The sequence below is a fragment of the Carettochelys insculpta genome, chromosome 7 (genome assembly GCF_033958435.1).
Source record: "Carettochelys insculpta isolate YL-2023 chromosome 7, ASM3395843v1, whole genome shotgun sequence".
Lineage (NCBI taxonomy): Eukaryota > Metazoa > Chordata > Testudines > Carettochelyidae > Carettochelys > Carettochelys insculpta.
In genome coordinates this window covers 39,396,936-39,420,182 of record NC_134143.1, presented here as the reverse complement: position 1 = coordinate 39,420,182, position 23,247 = coordinate 39,396,936, and the positions used below count along the sequence as shown (strand labels likewise).

The 23,247-nt window shown below is 42.4% G+C and overlaps 1 pseudogene; it reads right to left on the bottom strand.

Annotated features, from left to right (window-relative positions):
• LOC142015792 (lysosomal acid lipase/cholesteryl ester hydrolase-like) overlaps positions 1-23,247 on the bottom strand; it is a 33,539-nt pseudogene that overhangs the window by 4,982 nt on the left and 5,310 nt on the right.

Genomic DNA, 23,247 nt, shown 5'->3' with positions numbered 1-23,247 from the left:
TGTCAGGCTTGGGAACCTTAAGCCTCACACACCCAGTGAGGCAGGCAACCTGTGGCGGGACAGTACCCTATTGGCTGGGGGCTGCCCAACTTGAGGTGGGGGGTGACTGTCCAGTGAGATGCGATGATCTCTCCCACCGTCGGCGGCAACCCCTGGCGCTCGTTCTCTACACCAATCGAGCAAGAGCTTATAACCGGTATCTGTTACCTCCCATGTTGGTTCAACGCTGTTAGCAATGCTGGAGTACCTCTCCAGGCGCAAGCTTGGGTGATTATTGGGACCCTGGGCTGCCCAGACACCAGTGTTTCCCTTTGGGCTTTACTGATATAGTCCAAACGAGAGGATAACCTCTACGTCTGGCACCAGCTCAGCTGCAGGAGTTGCCGGGTCAATGCCAGAAGTTGGCACAGAACTGCCTTAGGACTCCCCTCCTGATATTCTGTCAGGGTTTACTCCCTTAGCCTTGCTCCTTTCCAGGATAACCCACAAGGCAGTGGGGCATGGAGAACATGGGTACGGTCCCACTACCTCTTGCACCTCTCTGGCGCCACATGTCCCCAAAGCTCCCCGGGATGACCACCTTGCCTCTCCAGGACCCTCCTCCCCACCCCTCTGTCTCTCATCGGCTACCATCACCCCTCAGATCCTCCCTCCCTGTACCCTTTCCCCCCATCCACTCCCATGTCTCCTGACTGCACCACACTGCCCCATATCAGTTCTTGTTGCCCCCAGGTCCCCCTTCCCCTGGCCTCTCTGCACCTGGCCACACGCTGCGGCAGCCCCATATCCTCGAGGAAGGCGCTGATCTCACAGCCCAGCCACACCCTGGGTCCCAGCCAAAGCCACGAACTCTTCATCTGGCTACAGCTGTCCCTGGAGCCCCACAGATCTGGTGCGGCGCGTGCATGCAGGGAGTGCAGGAGTGGGCCTGGAAGCCATGCAATCTGGGCCAGCACGCCGCAAGCAGCCTCCGTGGGTGCTGCCATCCTCACAGCCATACCAGACGCCCCCAAACCACCTGCCCACCACTGAAATCCCTCGATCTCACCGCCCCGCTCCTCATGCTGCAGCGGGTCCCTCAGCTCCAGCCAGCAGTTGGGGATGCTGCTGCCTCTTACACCTGAAGTAGTAACTAGCTCCCTCTAAGCTTCCCCTCTAAACTACCCTCTCAAAACTCCCTCCTGTTAGCAACCACCCTGTTCGCATGCTCCCTGGTCGCTTGCCAGCAGGGCTCTAGAGCTCTGGCCTACCTGAGAGAGCACCCCCCTCTGACTACCACCCACGCTTATAAGGTACCTAAATAACCTCCAGGTGGACTATACCAATTTTACTTTGACTCTAGATTCTGAGGAACATGCTTCATCATTTTTTGAATTCCTTATTTCCGAAGCTTAGTATGACGGGTTTGTTTTGTTAAAGTTCTTCTCCCACAGATGTTAAAACTTAATTTTATTCTGGTCATGATTTATTTTTCAAACCAACTCTTATGGTTTGTTCAAGTCCCAAGTAGCCTCTCAGTTGTGCATCCTATACCAACCATTCCAAGAAGAGGTAAATTAGGTCATCAAGTACGATAGCTCTGACCATAATCAGACTGGAAACCAGGTCTCCAGAGATGAACACTCTAATTCTCAAACCCACTGTGCCACCTTGATCTCTGCTGGTACATATCCTTAACTTTCAAAATTTAAAGAAAATAAATCACCTTGTCTTACCTGGTTATATTTATCTTTGGTCTTACAATCATAGTCCAAAGATTTAAAATCCCCAGATTCAAATAACTAAAAAGGAAATACAAAAGATTGTGAAATACAAAACACAACTCAGTATCATCACTGTGCTCTATTGTCCATGTCCCCATTGCCCAATGCTTCTGTTCTGTGCATCTCCCACCAGTGGGGAATTTCTCTTTTCTAAGATTCTGGTATCCCAGAAAATTAGTGATGATGATTGTGATGGAAAAGTAGAACTTCCCTACTGAAATCAGGTCCCCATTTAGCAGGACTTCCCTCCCCTTAAATTAATACATAATCATCGTCAGGCTGTTTTTTTTCCACTGTCATCAAAGGGAACCAGAACAGTCCCAAGAATGTTTTAGCACCTTACATGTCCAAAAAGTGGCCAATACAGGAAAAGTAGTCAGAGTGACAAAGCCTATGTGCAAAAATGGGTGTGCTAATCTGACAGCACTATTTTTGTTGCTCACTTCAAGGATGGGAATGAAACACTTTACATAATTATACCTCTTCTTTGCAGTTACAACACTTCTTTCTGAACAAGGATCATCTGTAATCACCATGGCTGGGGAAGGAACTAGTAGTACAGTAGGAGATAGAGAGGTTATTTGTTAAGTGGTTTTTATAAGGAGGTTACTGGCCCCTTCCTGAGACTTACTGGTTTTAGATATATTTTTGATTGTTTACGCATTTCCCAAAATCTGGAGGAAAGAGAAGGGCTGAGAGAAAGTCAGGATCTTGGGACTGCCATGCCTACAGAGGCAATGGGAAGAGATCAACCACACAAGTTAGACAGATTAAAAGAACAGGCAGGCAAATGTAGCAGCAAGTGCCCAAGGCTCATCGTCTATGTAAGCTGGACCTGCCAGAGAAGAAAAGAATACAACATGATCAGCCAGAGGAGGAGCCTGGAGTCATAGCAGCCAGACATGGAGAGGCATGGGAGTGAAACTGATGAGGAGAGTTGCCCACTCTTGCAACAGGGTTGTATGTGCTGGTCTAGGGAGAGAGCGGAAGAGGCAGACCCCTTTCCTAAACCTTGTTGAGTGAGCATTAAGTGCCAGAGCAAGCTGGAGGATGGGTTCCAGAGTTCTAACGTGGCCTGCTTCAGTGCCACACCAGCAGAACATCCAGGTCCAGGAAAACAGCACTGGAGTTCTAATTCTGTTGTAACTGTCAAGTTTATTGCACTTCAGAACCTTCAATAAACTTATCCAAGCCATTTTCTCACAGTGATTGTGCTGTGTCATGCTCTTTAATCCCCAAAGCAACACATTTGGTGTTCATAAGTTACATATACACATTTAAATGCATTGCATGAACTCCGAGTTCAAAGGGTAACCAGTGAGATAAACATACCCTGGAATAGGAGCACCCTTGTCCCAGCCTAGAGCTGCCCATGGAGAAATTAAGGTAAGCAGCCAGGAACTCCTAGTCTCAGTGCTCCCCTGTGTGATGACTCTCCTGTTCAATAGGGCTGAGACAGATAGGCAAGGTCTTTGGGTATCAGGACAAAATGAACGGGGACAGGGTCTCAGTTCAGCTCAAGTACTGAGTACATAGAGAAATTCCATTACTACACTGGGACAAATCCTCATGTACAGTTTGCTGAAGGATAGTGCTGAACCCAAACCCAGTTAAAAATGCACAGTCAGCCTGGACTAATCTGCATGAATTGTTCCTTTAGAGTCAATGGCACTATGCATATGATTACCTGGACTGGAACTTTTTTGTGAGCTTCCCTTAAGACCTCTCTCCATCTGTTCTTGACTCTAATGTAAAGATTTCACAAGTAGCTAACTGGCCCCCTATTGTGTTAGGTAGATTCACAGGGCTGACCAACATTTATGAATGCTATTGACCCAGGATGAGCAATTTCATTTGGCAGTAACAGAACAGCTGAGTACAAAAAAAATCAGGCAGCTGGAGTTACCATCATGGAATCAGGTTACTGTGTACAAAAAGAGGGCATTTATTTTGCCTGTCTATTTGAGAGTATGGGCACAGAATTGGAGAAAATATTTGCTCCACAAATTATTCATCTTTCATCATCTTCAAATAAATGTTAACATTGGGATGATGTTGACAGAGTTTAGGAGTTCCTTCATAATACGTAACTAGAGGACTAAAGCTTGTTCCCTGAACTCATTTATAGAAACTCTCATTGGGAAAAATATGCATCTTTCTGTGAAAATGAAAACCTGGAAGGTGCAGTGTAATACTGTATCTGAAAGGCCCAATATGTTGCAGAGCTCAATCTACAACTTCCCCTTCTGTAATGCCTTGTAAGGTCAGATTGTATATGGCTTTTTTAAAATTTGATAGACATTCTGAGGAGAATACAGCTTTTCTGCATCTCACTTTTAACTACCATCCAGCACTGTTAAACTATAAAATCAATCATATTAGCACTTTTAAGTGTATTAAAACAAACATTGATTCAGGGAAGAGTTTTTGCAATTCCTATTCAATTCAGGATCCTGTTCTGACACAAGGAAGCCATCTGTATATAAGGAAAATTGCCTGATTTTTTGAAAAAAAATGCAGAGTGTAAGCTTAGTTAATTTTTCTGCATCCTCCCTTCTTTACTGAGGAAGTACAGCAAAAAGGGGATGCTTTACATTGTAGCAATATTTTTCCTTGGTGATTTTACAGATTTTTTTGGATCATCAAAAATTTTTGGTTTACCACCCCTGAATCCAGAAATTCATAATTAAAATAAACCAAGCAGATAACACCGGATTTATGAGTTTCTGAATGATCCTGTTAAGCGTAATGCAAAAGTACACTTTCTGGTCACAAAAGGAAATGATTTTTTAATTGATAGGTAGGTTATTTACAAATATTTAACTGAAGTGTTCAAGGAAGAATCCAGGCAAATTCTGAAATACCATCCATGCATACAGTATATTTATTGGGGTTTTTGGTTTTTTTTTTTTTAAAAGAAGACATGATTAAATGCTGCAACAAATATCAGAGACTCTGCCTGGCCCCAGTGGATTCCTTTTTTTTTTTTTTTTTTTTTTTTAAACAGCTATATTATCTGGAAAGCTTGCTACATACACATCTTCCTGGCTCTAGGAAATAAAAAACAAACAAACAAACATTGCTATGCAATATTGATTTTTAAGTGAAGTAAGCATTATTACTCCTGAGGGAATTGTGTGTATGCACAGAATTCACATCCAACTGATTTATTTGCTTTCCCTCAGAAAAATTACTTCTCACAGGGAAGCAAAGTGGAGCAACAAGAGCAATCACATGCTCCTTCCCAGCTGCATACACAGTTTGGTTGGGTGCCCAGAGCAGTGCTCAGAGATCTAAAAGCACCAGGGGGTATATGCACTGAGAGAGACACACAGAGACACTCTGTCCCTCTCGCTTACTATTACAACACACTCAGCATGGAGGGGCAGGACTTTCGTGTGTTTCTGAGAAGGTATGTGCGGGTCAGGCTCTGTCCCATGAGACGGAGCAGAATGTAGCAGACTACCTGCTGAGTGACTTGTTCTCATTGCCTTTGTGACTTCACCAAGGAATATATAACAGGTATAAATGTCTTAAGGCTCCTTTACACTGCCAGCATGGTATAAAGGACATGTCAGTGTTGTGTTGTTTTAGTGATTAAAAGCAACATTGCTAAAATAAAAACCAATGGTATTTAGAGATGAGGAAATGGGAAGAAAGATCAGTGTCAACAGTATTGAACTAGAAAATGGAGAGAAATTCACATATGATCAGACTGTAAGAAGGAAATAACGACTAGAATAGCGAAAGCATGAGCAAGTTTGAAGGCGATGGATAAGATCTGGAAAAGCAAAGCAATTAGCTTAAGAAAGAAGCTGAGTGTCTTGAAAATGTGTGTATTCAGCAGCATGTTGTACAGATGTGAGACATGGGTGATAAAAAAGATTCAAAAAGAATATTGGCGTTTGAAAGGAGTTGTTATAGAAAGATTCTGCGAATAGGATGGATGCAGAAGGTCACTAATGAGGAATTATATAGAAATATACAGCCGAAAGAGAACCTGCTGCAGAAGGCTATAAAACAGAAGCTACAACTATGTTGGCATATTTGCAGAATAAACGACAAATGAAAAATCAATACCCTGGTATTTGGCATAATGGACGGTTCAAATTAGGAGGGGCAGACCTCACAGAGAATGGATAGATGATATAGTGGATTGGTGTGGAGCTAGTCTACAAAAACTAAGCCACTCTGCACTGGACAGGGAAAGGAAGGAAGGAAATAGCAAGAGAGACATCAGACACCAACAGGCACTGAGCCCACAGTTAATGATGATGATGATGATGACTTCTGAGTCAAAATATTTCCCATAAAAATGGGATCAATTTGCTACTTCATTGAATTGCAGGTTTGAAGCAAGATATTTTAAAGTTAGCAGTTCCATAAATAACTTGTGTGCAAACTGTTTTTAAATGAGCTAGTGGAGGAACTTGCTAGAACATTACGGTTGATTTTCAATAAAACTTGGAACATTGGGGAAGAAGACTAGAAGAACATTAGCTGTCTACCGATACAGGAAACTTTCATATCCAGCATTCTATTACCCAGAATTCTCAAATAATCAAAATTTTAACCATAAGTAAATTTTAGTTACTTTTTCCGTAAGTACACGGTAGTGATGGTAAATACAAATAAATACCGCAAATAGAGTCTAAGTTTACAGTGTACAGTACTCCTGCTGTTGGTGAATAACGTACTCTGCATAAAAAACAGTCAAGTAGCTCTTTAAAGACTAGCAAAATAGTTTATTAGGTGAGCTGTCGTGGGACAGACCCACTTCTTCAGACCATAGCCAGACCAGAACAGACTCAATATTTAAGGCACAGAGAACCAAAAACAGTAAGCAAGGAGGACAAATCAGAAAAAGATAATCAAGGTGAGCAAATCAGAGAGTGGAGGAGTGGGGGGGCAAGGTCAAGAATTAGATTGAGCCAAGTATGCAGACAAGCCCCTATAGTGACTCAGAAAGTTCCCATCATGATTTAAACCATGTGTTAACGTGCCGAATTTGAATACAAAAGCCAGCTCGGCTGTTTCCCTTTCCAGAACGGTGTGATAATTCTTCTTCAGTAACACACATACCTTTAGGTCATTGACAGAATACCCCATTCCATAAAGGAAATTACAACTACCACTGAAGGAACTCCCTGCTGCTACTCGGGACCTCATTCACTCAGACACACCATCTGAGCCGCAGCCTGGATTATTCTATTTACTTCCCAAAATCCACAAATCTGGAAACCCTGGATGCTCTATCATTTCAGGTATTGGCACCCTTACCACCGAACTATCCAGTTACGTGGACTCCCTCCTCAAACCCTATGCCACCAATGCTCCCAGCTATCTCCGAGATACCACTGACTTCCTGAGGAAATTACAAAACATTGGAAAAGTTCCTGATAACGCCATCCTTGCCACAATGGATGTAGAGGCTCTGTACACTAATATTCCACATAAAGACAGTTTACAGACAATCAGGAATACCATCCCTGATGCCACCACAGCCAATCTGGTGTCTGACCTCTGTAACTTTGTTCTCACACACAATCATTTCCGTTTTGGGGACAATTTATACCTCCAGATTAGTGGAGCTGCTATGGGCACCCGCATGGCCCCACAATATGCTCATATATTTATGGCTGACCTGGAACAACGATTCCTCAGCTCTCGTCCCCATTACCACTCCTCTACTTAAGATACATTGATGGTGGCATCTTTATGATTTGGACCCATGGTACAGAGGCTCTAGAAGAATTCCACAGAGACTTTAACAATCTACACCCCACCATCAACTTATGCCTCGATTACAACATGCAAGAGATACACTTCCTGGACACTACAGTACTAATCAAGGATGGCCTGATCAGTACCACACTGTACCGAAAACCTACTGATCGCTATACTTATCTACACCCTTCTAGTTTCCATCCTGCACACGTGACTAGATTCATTGTTTACAGTCAAGCTCTTAGGTACAATCGCATTTGCTCTGATCCAACTGACAGAGACCAAAAACTACAAGAACTTTACCAAATATTCATAAACCTGAATTACCCACCAGGAGAAGTAAAAAAACAAATCGACAGGGCCAGATGAATACCCAGAGACCAGCTACTCCAAGATCGGCCCAAAAAAACCAGGAACAGAACACCACTGGTCATCACCTACAGCCCCCAACTCAGACCACTGCAACAAATTATTAAAGACCTACAACCTATCCTTAATCAGGATGCCACACTCCAGAAGGCCCTGGGTGACATGCCTGTTCTCTCCTACAGACAACCTCCCAACCTCATGAGGATCCTCACTAACAGCCACAGTCTATACCCCAGGAATACCAGTCCTGGAACCTTTCCCTGCAACAAAGCCCGCTGCCAGCTTTGTCCACATATCTTCTCTGGAAATACCACCACTGGACCTAACCAGGTTACTCACAGAATCACGGGCACTTTCTCATGCTCCTCTACTGACATCACATATGCCATCATGTGCCAACAATGCCCAGATGCTTTGTATATTGGACAGACTTCTAACTCCCTTAGACAAAGGGTCAATGGGCACAAAACATACATCAAAACACTCCAGAGCCACAAACCAGTTAGTTAACATTTTAGTGGAATGGGGCATTCTGTCAATGACCTAAAGGTATGTGTGTTACTGAAGAAGAATTATTGCACCGTTCTGGAAAGGGAAACAGCCGAGCTGGCTTTTATATTCAAATTTGGCACATTAACACATGGTTTAAATCGTGATGGGAACTTTCTGAGTCACTATAGGGGCTTGTCTGCATACTTGGCTCAATCTAATTCTTGACCTTCCCCCCCCGCCACTCCTCCACTCTCTGATTTGCTCACCTTGATTATCTTTTTCTGATTTGTCCTCCTTGCTTACTGTTTTTGGTTCTCTGTGCCTTAAATATTGAGTCTGTTCTGGTCTGGCTATGGTCTGAAGAAGTGGGTCTGTCCCACGACAGCTCACCTAATAAACTATTTTGCTAGTCTTTAAAGTGCTACTTGACTGCTTTTTGTTTTGATAGTGTATAGACTAGCACGGCTTCCTCTCTGTTAGTACTCTGCATAATTTTATTTGCTTCTTAATACCTAATTTTGTTTTTCTTTAGTGTCATACATTGCTAGGTATACCTCTCTATTATCCAGAATATTTGAATATCCAGCAACCACCCAGTCCTAGTGCTGCTGGATATGAAAGAGTTTAACATAACTACCTGAGTAATTATAGGTCCATCAATCTGACTTTAATCCCATACATAATGGAGTCACTGATATGAGATGAAATTAATAAAAATTAAAGGAATGTAATTAATGACAGTTTATGGAAAACAGATCCTGCCAAACTTGTTTGGTTTTTTTTTGTTTTGTTTTGTTTTTTTGAGATTACAAGTTTGTTTGGCAAAGGAGACAGTGTTGATGTAATATACTTTGATTTTCATAAGGTATTTGGCATAATATTCTTCAGCAGTAGACTCAGAGAGCTCAATCTATTTACCATAATAACAAGACAGTTAAGGCTTGACTTGATTGTAGCTTAAAGGCATATCTACTATAGGACAGAAATAGAGTAATTGACTCTTCAATCTAGCAGACAAAATTATAGGAGAGGTTAATGGCTGGAAGTTCAATCTCGACAAATGCTAAGTGGAAAGAAGACATCAGGTTTTTAATGGTAAGCGTAATTAAGCACAGAGGTCACAGTGGATTCTTCATAGGGCAATTTTTAAATCAAGATTGAATGCTTTTCTAACAGCATGTGTACTGTATGAATTATTTTATGAAGTTCTATGGCTTGTGTTACACACAGCGGTCCCTTTTAGCCATGGGATCTACAAAGCAAAATAAAATACTTGCAAAAACAGCCATTTGTAATACATGCAGCGCATCTGTAACCAAGTGAAACTCCAGGTCTAATGCAACTTTTGAAGACAGATGAATGTGAAGTCCAAACTACTGGCTGAAAGTGATAATGAAGTCTACTTCCTCTTCTCAACAGAATTGAAAACTTTCTCAGAAGGTTAAGATCACAGTAATATCATGATTTAAAGTTGCGATTTGCCATTTTCCATGGCAGCAAAAAAAAACCTGTAAATACCTTTTACAAGAAAATGTTTGACTAGCTCTAGTTAAACACTTTTTAATGAAAATGACCTAGTCTGTGAACTATTTTTCTCTCTGAAAAACATAGTTCGCTTTTGAGTTGGAATTCAAGAATTTTTGAACCATGAACAGGATGCAAAATCAAGTGCAATGACCAAAAATAAAAGTCATCTCAAAATACCTCTCAGGACAGCTACAGTACAGGTCAAATAGTTGTCACAGAAATAGACCAAACCATGCAGCCTGGCCATCATGACTATTATTGATGTGTTTCTATCAGACCTACGTCTCCAGTGTACAGAAGCTTTAGTGCATTGATACTCTAGGTGAATCCTAGTGGTTCCATTTGGAATAATTCACTTAACAAATTTTCTAATTTCAGAAAACAATTGCACAACATCCTTTAGGTGTGCAAACTAGTCCTGTCCACCACTCCATAGTTCCATTGGCACAGTCATACCCTTTATCTTATCAAACAGTGCCTTGTAGTGCCAAATTTCTCTGTTTTCTCTCTTTTCTGTAAGGTTTATTGAGAAGCAATCTTATTCCCAGTTCTCTTATTTTTCTGACTCATCTCAGTTCAGTTTCTTTTGACCTTTACTTAGTTCTGTAAGTTTTGAGGACTGTCCTTCATTTGGTGATTGTTTCTTTTAGGAGCAACAAAACCCATTCCAGGCACATCCCAATTTCCCGGCACAACCAATTGCTTACTTTCCTTTGACTTATGATCAGATGAAGCTGTATACCAAATGTGGTGGTCCTAGCTCTTACCACTTAGGAGGAGTTCTTGAACAAACAGACAAACTCTCTAAAATACAGTAAACCCTTGATTTAACTGACTAACGGGGCCAGGGGGCGGGGGGGAGAGGAGTGTTGGTTAATGCAGAAAGTCTGTAATATCCAAATGGTTATACTGCATGATGATGCACTGACCTTCCCAGCTCACCACTCACTCCTGTCCTCTTCACCCCTTCTGCCCCATTCTTCCCTTCACACCTCCATCTCCTTCTCCTGATTACCAGGAGAGGGGCTGAATTCTGGCCTGGCTCCTTTCACCTCCTGCAGCTCTCAGCGCTGCGGCTCCTCCAGCCCCTGGCCTCAAGCCGCCCATGCAAAAGTAAAGTGTGGCCGCCCCCAGCCTGCCAGCAGCATCTGACACCATGGTTGCTGTTCAGCGCCACTGCAGACAGAGGTGGCTGGGTTCCAACATGCTCCACACACATTGGACTGGGGCCAGTGAGCTCCTGTGACCTGTCAAGCCCCTGCTCCCAGCTTCTCTGGCCTGGGTGGCCCCAGCAGCCCTGGCAGCCCCAGCCACTCCGGCAGCTCCTCCAGCCCTAGTGGCAGCTGTAGTGAGCCTCCGGCATTTATTTTAGCGGGACACGGGGGCGGTCAGACAGCGTCCATTAGTTCTGAAGTTCGTTATCTCAGGGTCCATTAAATCAAGGATTTATTGTATATAGCAGACAAGTTTCTTATCTTGCAGTTTCACAGAGGCTACACTACAGTTATACTAGTGAGTTTTGCTGACAAAACACCTGTTTAATCAACAAAATTGGTGGAATGGCCATACACAAAATGTGTTTTGTCAATAGTTTGTCAACAAAACTCAGCACTTTCACCACCAGTGATCTGCCTCTCAGCCACGAAGTATAATATTGCTGCCATGTGGATGCTCTGGACGGGGAGGGCTTCTCTCCACACTGCTACTTTAGAGACATAGGTTCAATTCCTTGCACCTCACAGATGTCATGTGTGATCTTAGGCAATGCACTTCGAAAGGAATTTAGGCACCTGAAGATGTAGACAAGTGCCTAAATACAATAAAAACTTGCACTTTACTTTTTGTGCCTCAGCTCCCCCAGCTGTAAAAATGAGATTACTACTTTCTAACGTATAAACCACTCAAACAATAACATAGTAATGGAGACCAGCTGAATGCCAGTTAGAAGATTTAGAAATATAGGTTTCTAGACTGTTCATTTTCCCCCTTCGAATAGGCATTGACTTTCAGTTATTGTCACTATGGTTGTAGTTTTGTCACAGCAAGAAACATGAAGTTTTTTCCTCATTTATCCATGACCTTCCCTTCCCCACACATTTTTGTAGATCACCCAACAGTGGGCAGCTCCTCACTTGTTCAGGGAGTAGGGTGACTACTTCCCCAGGTCGAATACAGGATGGGGGGATGATGCTAGGTGTCCTAGCCAAAGTGGGACGGATGGTCACCGTGCAAGTCAGGCGGTGGCTACCCTGTGAGGTCTGCCACCCAGCAAGGGGTGGGTGTTCCCCAGCTGCCGTGGGCAGCTGAGGCTCCTGACTTCCACCAGCTGGGAACAGGGCAACAGCCATGCTGGTCTGGCTTCTGGCTTCCTTGAGCCGTGGGGAGCTGGAGCCAGGCAGCAGTCACACCAGTGTGACTCCCAGTTCCCCCTGAGCTGCAGGGAGTGGGGAACTGGGCAGAAGCTGTAATGGTGCAGTTCTGGCTCGCCGCGGCTTGGGGAGCCACAATCCAGGCAGCAGCTGCGCCAGTCAGGCTTTGGCTCCCACAAGCCATGGGGAGATGGGAACCAGCTGACAGCCACAATGGCCTCCATGAGCCACAGGAAGCCAGATCTGGGCCAGCCTTGCCTGTGTAGCTCCTGGCTCACCGCAGCTCGGGGAACCGGGAACCAGGTGGCAGCTGCACCAATGCATCTCCCACATCCCCCAAGCTGCAGGGAGCCAGGAACTGGGCTCCTCCAGGCTCCCCTGAGGCATGGGGAGCTGGGACCCAGGTGGCAGGCAAGCTGGTCAGGATCCAGCTCCCCTGAGCCACAGGAAGCCAGGATTGGGGGCAGCTGCTCTGCTATGACTCCCAGCTCAACTGGCTGGAGAGCTGGGAGCCAGGCAGCAGCCACAAATATGGGGCAATTGACCTGTCTCTAAAAATACATAGGGACACCTTCCTGGTGCCCGAAATACAGGTCCATCCCACCCAAAATGGGACAGATGGTCAGATTATCAGGGAGGAACCTCACTTCCTGCCCCAGGCATTGTGACTAGTCATATGCAGGAAGTGGGCATGACCACAGGATAGGAAGCTCTGAGAAGTACTGCTGCCTGCTCAGTGCCCAGCCCTGTAATGTGTACAAGATACCACTGCCTGGGCCCATGGGGAGTGCATGCAGATTGCTTTCTAGCCCCCTTCCTTTCCCAGGAGCCAGGGTTTGGGTTGTGTTGCCAGGACAGAGGGTGCTGCTGGGGTAATTGGGGACCCCTCATTTCACAGAGCATTTTTTAACATCAAAAACTCAGTGAGCAGTCATCAAATCCATGACTCCTATTAGATTTACCATGAATGCTCTGTAGATTTGTCATGGCACTTCAAAAATCATACTGGCAGCCATCAGACTGAATCTGCTCACATAAATTCCTTCTACTGAAATTTTGCCCTGACATCACCCTTTCCTCTAAATCTAATACAGGAAAAAACACTTTAGTATGGAATCTGGAGCATACAGAACTGTTAACTTTTGCCTAATTGAAGATACATTACTACTCTCTTGGGTTATGCCTACATAGGTGTGGAAAGTAGGTGTGGTGGATGCTGCAGCACCCCCGGATTTTGCACCCTACACCAAGGTCCCAGCCCCCAAACCATGCCTAGGACCCCAGCTGTCAGCCCGGCTGCCTCTGGGGATCATGCCCACTAACCCCACAAACTCTGCAACCTCCCCCAGCTGTGGCCACAGCTTTGGGCAGTAATGGGTGCACAGTAAGGTGGGCGTAGGGGACATAGCTCAACACCCCCCTCTAAAAATTGTCCCAGCGGCACTGCATATTAGAGAGCTTAAAGCAGTGCAGTTGCTGTGATGTTGAAGTACTGTTAGTGTAGATGCTCTAAATAAGTGATGGGCAATTGCAAAGGATGAGTGGGCTATATGAGCGGCCCTGCTTCACCTCAGCAGGCTGCAGCAGCCTGCAGCCCAGTGGGATGGCACCCACAGCCCCACAACGGCTCTTGCACACCAGAACCCTGCACTCCCTTGCACCTCCCCTTCCCTCCCAGCACTTTCAGAGCATGTGATTCACCTGATTTGCATGCCTGCCCCTCCCTCCCTCCCAGGAATGGAATTCTGTGAAGCTCTGGAAGGGAGATGAAAGAGCAGGGACAGTGCGTGAATCAGGCATTTGGCAGTGCTCTGAATGAGCTGGTAGTGGGTGAAGCAAGGAAGTGGAGGGCTCCAGTGCCCCACTGAGCGAGAGGAACGTGGAGGTGGGGACAGCCAGGAGTCCATGAGCCGCAGATGGAACCCCACTGGGCCACAAAAAGGCACATAAGAACATAAGAATGGCCATACTGGGTCAGACCAAAGGTCCACCTAGCCCAGTATCCTGTCTGCCGACAGTCGCCAATGTCTGGTGACCCAGAGGAGGTGAACCAAAGACAACGATCAAGCGATTTGTCTCCTGCCATCCATCTCCTGCTTTTGACAAAAGGCTAGGGGCACCATACCTTACCCCTTGCTAATAGCCATCTATGGACCTAACCTCCAAATATTTATCGAGCTCTTTTTTAAACTCTGTTAGAGTCCCGGCCTTCACAGCGTCCTCTGGTAAGGAGTTCCACAGGTTGACAGTGCACTGTGTGAAGAAAAACTTTTATTAGTTTTGAACCTGCTACCCATTGATTTCATTTGGTGTCCTCTAGTTCTTAATATTATGGGAACAAGTAAATAACTTTTCTGTATTCACTTTCTCCACACCATTCATGATTTTATATACCTCTATCATATCGCCCCTCAGTCTCCTCTTTTCTAGACTGAGAAGTCCCAGTCTCTCTAGCCTCTCCTCATATGGGACCTGTTCCAAACCCTTAACCATTTTAGTTGCCCTTTTCTGAACCTTTTCTAACGCCAATATATCTTTTTTGAAGTGAGGAGACCACATCTGCATGCAGCACTCAAGATGTGGGTGTACCATAGTTTTATATAGGGGAAGTAAGATATTCTTTGTCTTATTTTCTATCCCTTTTTTAATTATTCCTAACATCCTATTTGCTTTACTGACTGCCACTGCACACTGCGTGGATGTTTTCAGAGAAACATCCACTATAATTCCAAGATCCCTTTCCTGATCTGTTGCAGCTAAATTTGCCCCCATCATATTATATGTATAACTAGGCTTATTTTTCCCAATGTGCATTACCTTACACTTACTCACATTACATTTCATTTGCCATTTTGCTGTCCAATCACTCAGTTTGCTGAGATCTTTTTGAAGTTCTTCACAGTCTGCTTTGGTTTTGAGTATCCTGAACAGTTTGGTGTCATCTGCAAACTTTGCCACCTCACTGCTTACCCCTTTCTCTAGTAGTAGTAGGTAGTCGTGTTAGTCTGTACTCCAACAAAACAAAGCAGCAGAAATGTAGCACTTTAAAGACTAACAAAATGATTTATTCGGTGATGAGTTTTCACAGGACAGACACACTTCTTTGTTAGTGTCCAGTCCATGTTATTATTCACCTTTCACCCCTCAATTAGGATTTCCTTAAAAGTCTCCTGCAGGATTTTCTCAAAAGTCCAAATGCTTGTCACTTTTTGCCTGTATCCATTATTTTACTGACACACTCAAAAAGCCTTGCTGAATCTATGCTTTTTCATTTCCTTTCTTCTGACTTTGAACAAATCTCCTATTTTTAAGATAGTTCAGTGCCACATTGCGACTTAATGGTGTATAGATCCAATCCATATAGAAATTAAGCATGTGCATCAGTCTTTGCAGGATCAGAGCCTTATCGGTATTTCTTGAGCCAAATTCCTGTCTTGAACTTGGTCAAAAAGTTACCTTTCCTTTTCTCTCCTCCTGCATGTTCAAGCAATGTATGAGGAATAGCTTTGACCTGAAACTGGTTTGAACTTATTTCCAGAAGTGAAAGCTAATAGTGAAAAGGCTAAAAGTGAAAGCTGACCCACCTGTGCCCACCTTCCCTTTGCTTATAAACATTCTGATTTTGATTTCTTGAAGAATATTTGTCAACAAAAATATTTTCTCCTTCCTGGTTGTAATTATCCTTGTTCTTAAAGCCATGTCAAAATATTTCAATTACCTTGATTTTGCAGACTAAAGATTTTAAATTACAGACAAAATACTATGTATTTAATTTGTTGTGCTTTAAAGCATCAGATTAAAATAAAGAATAAGTGCAACCTACATCAGACATTGTTTTCTTGAGAGAACAAATAGCTTATAGAAGTTATGAGGCTTTCATAGGTTTCTTACAAATCCCATTTTATTCTTATGTACCCATCTTACAAAAAAAAAAAAACTTCAAAGAAGGCACACTATGTATATGCAGAAATTAACACATTTAAATCCAAGACTGCATTCTTTTCTGTTTCAAAATTTCAATACCGACTGTGAAAGGGTGATTAGGTTTTTTCTTTACATTTCATTTATGTCTCTGTGTTATGCCACTCCTGCACAAAAATCAGCTTCAGTGTGACAGGATAAATCAATTCAGAATTTAAATCGTTACTCTTGAATATACTGTATTTAAAAATAAATTGTGGGAAAGCAGCATTTTCAGCCTGAGAAACTACCTAACCAGAGTGAATTCCATTCTTCACAAATGTATTATCTGGAAAGCATGTTAAGTATGCATGTAATGATGCTGCAAGAACAGTTTTGAGATAAATCTGATTTAAACAAAGTGGTCATTCACCTGAACTGATACAGTATTACCATTACCTATTCATAGCCTAAACACAAGCTCAACCCATAATCCATTTCCACCCTGGACAGGGCATAAAATCTAAGTTTTATAATGTGCTTCATTCACGTGTTTGATCTTGCTTCTAAAAATGTTAAAGGTACTTTGCAAATCCTTTTCTAGTGAGTTTCATTACACCTAATACTCAGGCCAAGTTCACTGGGAGCACAACTAGGCCAATCTCTAAGTGAATCTCAGCTAATTTATGGTTTAAATGGACAAGTGAAATTTAGCAATCCCATCTGATCACAGAAATTTCAAAACAACTATAGTCTTTTGGAACAAACAGTTCTAATGAAATCCAAATGCTTTATGAAGTTAGGCCAGTTTCACTGGATTTCCATTTAAGCATAGAAAAAAAGTTGAAACATCCCATTTTGACATTTTTAGCTAGAAAAACATATTTTGAAATTACTTTTCACGTTAGAAAACTTTGCATTGTATACAAACAATACAAAATTTAAAAGCAGATTAAATAAAACAAAACATTTTGCTCAAGTGCAGATGACAAAACTTCGTAAAGAATTTCAGTTTCCAGACTTTGTTCCAATTTTGAACAAAGCCAAATTTTTAAACTCTGAGGCTGTGTCTAGACTAGTCCCCAACTTCGAAGGGGGCATGGTAATTAGGGTGTTGAGAGATTACTAAAGAAGTGCTGCAGTGCGTATGCAGCAGTTCATTAGGCTAAACATCCACCGCGGCAACTTCCAAGTGTGAAACTTTGAAGTGCCAGCTTGTGTGCAGCCACGGGTCAGCTGCAGGTACTATTCAAAATTTTGAGGAGTAAAGGGACTTTGAAGGAGCGCAGGCACTTTGAAGTACCCGCGGCTGACCTGCATACCCACAACCACTTGCAGCAAATTCTTCCCCGATTACACACTGCCAAATAAAAACCAAGATACAATGGGGTGGCAGAAACTATGGGATAGGTGTTCACCATGCCTTGTTGCAACAGTCAAACTTGAGCAATTTGCTGGAGACACACTAAGTTGACTTTGAGAGCAGGTCTGAACATAATTTTGACTTTATTAAATCTAGTGTTAAAAAGTCAACTTTATTCCCAAGTGTAAACATACCCACAGGTTAGATCCTGCTCACCCGGATAAACTTTCAAATGACAAAAGCTCGTTGAATAAATGATAAATAAATAGCTAATAAATTGGTTAGTCTTTAAGGTGTAACAGAGCTTCTTGGTATTAATAGCCAAAGTAAGTTCTCCAAGTTGTGGACACTATCTTCTCCTGTGTTTGCAGAATGAGTTCTGATCCTGATTAAGGCCTTTGGGTATCACAACAATATAAACGTTTATCAAATATGTGAGAAACACATTATGAAACAAACAGTAGTTTGTGTAGATAGTAATATTTTACTATACATACCATATTTAGGGTCTTCTAATTAAATCCATGGATAAGGAATAGAACATTGGTGCCAAGTTTGACTATCAATGCACTGTTATATGTCTTGACAGTATATTCTCTCCGTCTCCAATCCTAATCCGTAAAAAATGCAAACACATATTCTTAATATACGAATGCCACAAATTCACTTATTGTTCCCTCATTCCCATCCTTACGTAGGTAGGCAAATCAAAAAAGCTCTGGAGGAAGAATTTAGTTTGCTATAACTTTTTAGTCCTTAACTTTGCCAAGCGCCCTTCCCATATAACTGACTTTTTGTAGAGTTCAAGTAAAACAATTGAATAAAAACAAATAGAGAAGGCTGGGAAATCAAGGCTGAGATCCTTCTGCCAGTGATTTGGGTAGGACTATTGGGTAGGACTAATTGCACAAGTAAAGACTACTCATGTGAATAAAGGTTTGATGGAATGCTCAAGTTCTAGTCTATTCATAACCTCTTTTTCCACTGGGCTTTGTTCCAGGAGCGCAAGTATAAATTTCATGAACAATGTTTTCCAGCCATCCGTAGGCCCAATACATTCATCACGCTGCGTCAGCCTAGGGATCACTTGGAAACATGATAAAAAGTTGACCTGTACTAAGTTTCTGTTCTGTACTAAACATAGAGATTGGGCAGATGCCTTTGAAAAAGCAGGGTCTTACAGATGGATCCAGTCAGAGGAACAAATTGATGACTAAGACTGGTACCTTTAACACAGTTTTGTTTCTTTACCGGGAACATATTAAAGTCCCATTTCCTTGGGCATCAGAGGACTCAAAACCAGAGACAGCTCTATTTTCACAGTGTTAAATCTTTTAGCCATCACCAATGAGCGCACAAGAGCACAACATGGGAACTCACATCATCCCTTCTACACAGGGCAATTATTGGGCAAAGAAGATTACCAAAGTCTGTTATGCAAGGTTTAATTGGAGCTGCTGTGACTAGAGTGTTGACAGATTCTGTCAACAAAAACTGCCTTCTCGACAGACAGGGCATCCAGAACAATTGGCAGCCCCGTCTGCGGTGCCTCTGGGGTCCTGTTTTGTTGAGAGAGCACCAGGCAGTCTGTAGACAGAACAAAGCACTGTCCTCATCGGCTTTTGTGTCTCAACAGATGTTTCATCAAGAAATCTCTTCCAACAGTGACTTCTGTCAACTGAGTGTGGTAGTATAGCTGTAGGCATTATGTGGCACCGGCTGTTCCTCTGCACACCTGCACCACGTTCCACACAACAGCCCAAACCATGGATGAAAGTGGAACATAGAAACAGGCTTCATGGCTGCTCTGGGGATGGAGCTCCCACCAGGAAATAATGGTGGGTGTTAAGCACCCACTGGCAGTCCCCCAGCCTTGATCAGAACCTACCACCAACCACAAATCTGCTGTTCAGCAACATGAAGGAGGTGCAGGGAGAGAGGGAGGGAGGGAAGTGGGGATGCAGCACACCTACAGGAGGAGGCAGAGCAGGGGCCCAGCACATCTCTACTCCCCACCCCCTTCACATGCTCTAAAAAGTCAGTGCCTCTGGAATGAAGTATATTTCAAACCTGTTGGTACACACCTGTGACAAGAACCACTGCCTGTCCTCCTACTGTTACAGGTGAACTAAGACTGATCTTTCAGTTTACTGACTTTGGTAGGCTGACTTTTAAAGTAATTTTGCAGTTTTCCACCTTTAACTGCATTAACAGCTGTTCACCCTTTTTTCAAAGCCATCTACGGCAATTCTAAAGAATTTGACTGTAGGGGATAAACTGGATGATAGCACAAAGATTTTCTTTATGGTTTGGTACTCTGTGCAGTATTTCCCTCATTGATTTCTCCTTTTCCTTGCCAGAAGGAATACATGCCCATGAATAGCAAGGAGAGCAATCATGCCTAAGAACCTTCCTAACAAGAACAGCAAATTCTTAATCTTTTCCTATGTCCCTTGTTCCCAAACTTAAATTGTGAAGAATTTCTAATGCAGATAGTGGGGCCAACAGACACTGCAGGCCCTGGCATAAGGCGGGAGGGGAGCTGGCTCTGTGCTCTTGGAAGGGTGTGGCCAAGGGTAGAAGGGGCGGGGCCTAGGGCAATCAGCCCTTGGCTCTGTTCAGATTGTAGTACTGCCCCACTCCCTGGTCACCAGCCTCACAGTCATACAGAGCAATGCAATAGGACTGCTGTGGTGTTTCAAATGGGCCTGGAGCTCCTGCCACTCCTAGCCCTGGGGCAACTGCCCCCTTTGCCACTTCTTCCATTGATGGGCTTGAATGCAGGAGGAGACAGAAGATAGACTGAGCCTCCAAATAACCAGATGAACTTTTAAAGTGCTTTCTGCACCCATCCTGAACGTGAAGAGTCCCTTAATTTCCAGATCAACCAAAGCTTATTCCATGCTTCCCATCCCATCCACCCAAGACCAACTGTTTCAAAATTACTGTAGTAAAACATTCAAAGTCATATGAAGCACATTATGGCTGGACCAAAGTGAGATTCCTAGGAATAAATGTGCTGAAATGGACAGAAAAGACCACAAGTACTGGCCAATATCATTTACAGTTGGTGTCCACTTTAAGTATTTTAGCTACAGAGTTTGCTAGCAGCAAACAAAGGAAATTTAGTTTAAAATTAAAATAAAATAATAATAATAAGTCATTCCTAAGATGCTTTGCTCATAGGCAAATGCTACAAAAAATTCAAAATATTGTTTTTAGTTCTCTGTGTTGGGGTGCAGCAACAGAAGAGGAAACTGAGTTACTTTATTTTGAACTCAGTGCCATTTAAGTTCAAAATAAGCGCCTACTGCAAGGTTTCCACTACCACTCATGACAAGAGGTAGTGGAAATGGAATACCACACTTGAAATAGCGGTGATATTTCAACAGAGGTGTTTAACCCCCGACATAGTTGTATCCCGAAATAGCAATAAAAGTGTACCCATAGCCTTAAGCTTTAATAAGCAAGATGTAAGACAACTTATTTGGTATTATTAAAGTATTTGAAGTTTTTGACTAATGAGAACCAGGGAGCACAATCTCAGGAAGTTCACAGTTTAAACACTAACGAGCAGGAGTCTCCTTTTTATTTTTTATTGGGTGTAGTGTTAACATATAAAACTTTTATGCCTTTGAATTAAGTTTTTAGCAAAAAACTAATATTGATTCAATATTAATTTAGGCTACTTGTTAATATTTTGTCTTTTCTCCTTGAATCGGGCATTAGATAGTAGAATCCTGTAACCCATCATATTGGCTTGCTATTGTTATTCAAGTTCATTAATATTAGAGTCTTCCTTTCTAATTCTCTTATTATAAAAGAAAAAGAATTGCATTTCAGAATTTGAACATTTAAAGAGATTTACTTTTATTGACTTCAAGTAGTGTGTAAGTAGAAGCAATCAAATACAGAGGGGTTTTTTTAGTTAATGGCACACATCAGCTCATACATGAACAGATTAGTAAAAGAGAGGTTATCTGTATTCTACATTACCATTTTTCCACCAATTTCTTCTTCAAGGAAACCGTAAAAAGACAGTCCTATTGGATATATTCATGCTGTATATTGGTAATCACTGGGATAGTGAAGAATGGCTTTTGGGCATGTGACAGGAATATTGATCCTGAGCACGGGAGACGATGGATGATGACTAGGATGACAAAATGAAATCTGACCCAGATCTCCAGCTGCATTAAAATTAGCATATAATAGTTCCATTGACAAAGAAATTACATTCTTAAAATTAAGTAACAGCTTTTCTGACTTGTGGCATTGTGATTGTGTGTCGTTGTGCATTTAGTTCACCTTATAGAAAAGGCCATCTAGACACCAGCTTAAAAATCATATTGGAAGCACATATATCCTTCTATCCATGGTTATATATGAATATATCCTTCTATCCATCCATTTGCAACACACACACTTTAGAAAGCAGAAAACTTAAAAACAAGAACAAATGCAGTGTCTACTCAGTGCTGCATTGACCAGAATCAGCTCTCCCATTGACCTACCTTTCTTCTCATTCTGGTGGACTACTGGATTCAGCCAGAGAGTGCTCTGCTGTGATTTAGAGTCTTTACCAGACCCTCAAAATCAACCCCCCACTAAAAATGACCATAGCAGCTTTGCTTTCAGATAAGTGTAAACATGGCCTTAAAGGCAGTGTTGTCCTATAAAGTTGCTGTGCAGTTAAGATATTTTCACAACACCGTTTAGCGTCTGTTTTGAAAAATCAACTATGCTAGTCCAGATAGAATAGTATGGGAGATTGAAAACTGATCGATGGCCAAATACAACATAAAACTGTCACATTATGACTGAAAGGCGCTTTATGTTTCTGAAATTCTACCTGTTTCCAATGAATCATATTTTGTACAGATGTTCCAGATGGGGCATGTGCTGTATACACATGCACTCGGCTCTGAAAAGAAGCATTTAAATTTCACAGGAAGTTTCATTGTGGAAGTGGCTCCATTTATTATTTATCACAAATCAATGCAGACAATTTAAAGAATAAATTTGTCTTTCAAAAAGACAACCAAATACCTGAGGAATGTCCTTAGCTTTATACATATCGTATTTAAGTTCTTCTCATTAAATCCACAGAGCACAAATAGGCCATTTCCGCAAATCTCCGCTAATACACCCTGGTTGCAAAATTCAACAGCAACCACCTCGCCAAAATAATTATGGGGTAGGAAATTTTTATTCCCAAATAAAAATCTATAAAATGACCGATATTTATATGTATTAATTACAGATGTTGGAGATGAACTCTTCTCTTCCATCTGTTAATGCTGGAGCTCAGATGCTATACAGAAGACGTTATGTTCAACGTATATTTCAATAACATGCAAGGAGGGTTCCACTACTTGAAAGACAGCTCCCTTCTCCGAAAGTTCTCATTGTTAAGATTTCTTCCTCTAGATCTCAATTACTATTATTTCTAATCCTTAATTAAGTCTTCCTAGATTTACTCTTTGGATAGTCCTAAATTCCTTTCCTTCTTTTGGTATTTGAAACCTTCAAAGCCTAATAAACTCTTGCATGGTCACTTGGAAAGAGTTATTGGCATTACAATGCCAGATCAGGCTAGTAGTCCAACTCGTCCATTTACTAGTCCTGCAGTAACACATGCTTCAGAAGATACAAAAATCCTTAGTGGGGAATCATTCCAGTGGATGGGGGGGGAGCAGGGAGAGGGGGTGTAACTTCCAAACTCATGACAGCTCAT